The sequence below is a fragment of the Ischnura elegans genome, chromosome 4 (assembly GCF_921293095.1).
Source record: "Ischnura elegans chromosome 4, ioIscEleg1.1, whole genome shotgun sequence".
NCBI lineage: Eukaryota > Metazoa > Arthropoda > Insecta > Odonata > Coenagrionidae > Ischnura > Ischnura elegans.
The window spans coordinates 83,698,387-83,699,319 of NC_060249.1; the positions used below are offsets into that span (position 1 = coordinate 83,698,387).

Here is a 933-nt window from a genome sequence, read left to right on the forward strand (position 1 = left end):
GCAATACATATTGAATATTTTTAGTTTAATAATTTTAGGAAATCTAAATTCGTACAAATTCATCAAAAGTATTTAAAATTGTTCCTGTAAAACTGTTCCTGTCTAAAAATCTAATAGTCGAGGTATAAAATACCCGGGTTGGTGTAAACTCCATCTCGGCAGGTCTAGAACCAGCGACCTTTGAATTACTACGCAGGGATTATACCCCCACCGACGGACAGCCTGGCAAAAAATTCGCCCGAACAGGGACTTGAACCCTGGACCCTCAGATTAAAAGTCTGATGCTCTACCGACTGAGCTATCCGGGCTATGTCTCGCAAGCAGATCCCAACGTTACATAACATAATCTGAGATGCACGATATTAGTCTTCTTGGGTTGATGGGAAATCTCTTGATGTCTGCATCGCATCGAATTGCATAAGGAACCATGGAAGGTAATCTGAAGAAGAGCATCCCTCTCCTCCCGTAGAAAATTAATTCTATTTATCTGTGGATTTTTTTTTACTCTTTTGTTTTCCGTCTCTAAGTTGGTCGATGTTTGACGTTTGGTAGACGTCGAACGTTCACATTCAACCGAATTTTGCCAATAAATATAAGAAACAAACTTCTGATATTTCCAAAACTGTATTATAAACTGATCTTACTAGACTGCTTGTCCGGAATGTAACCTACAGTATGGATCCAATAAGCAGTAGGGTAGACCTGGGAACGTTTACGCGGTTTTTTCCAACGAATTTTGTAATTTTTATGTTTTAACCTAGAAATTTTAAGGCAATCTGGTTTGATAAGGCAGTTAATAAATTCGAAATTTTTGGCCTATTTGTGTTTTTAAACCGTTCAAAAAATGTTTTTTAATCCAAGTTTGTGGCGTAAACTTGCTCCGGGAGCGGGTTAAGTTTTGGCATCAAGTGGGGCACGCTTACGCATATTGTA

General features: G+C 38.4%; 1 non-coding gene across 1 annotated transcript; it reads right to left on the bottom strand.

The window, feature by feature from the left end:
- Positions 1-235: 235 nt before the first annotated feature.
- Positions 236-308, bottom strand: Trnak-uuu. The gene has a single exon. It is a non-coding gene; the product is annotated as a tRNA-Lys (tRNA).
- Between the last annotated feature and the right edge of the window lie 625 nt (positions 309-933).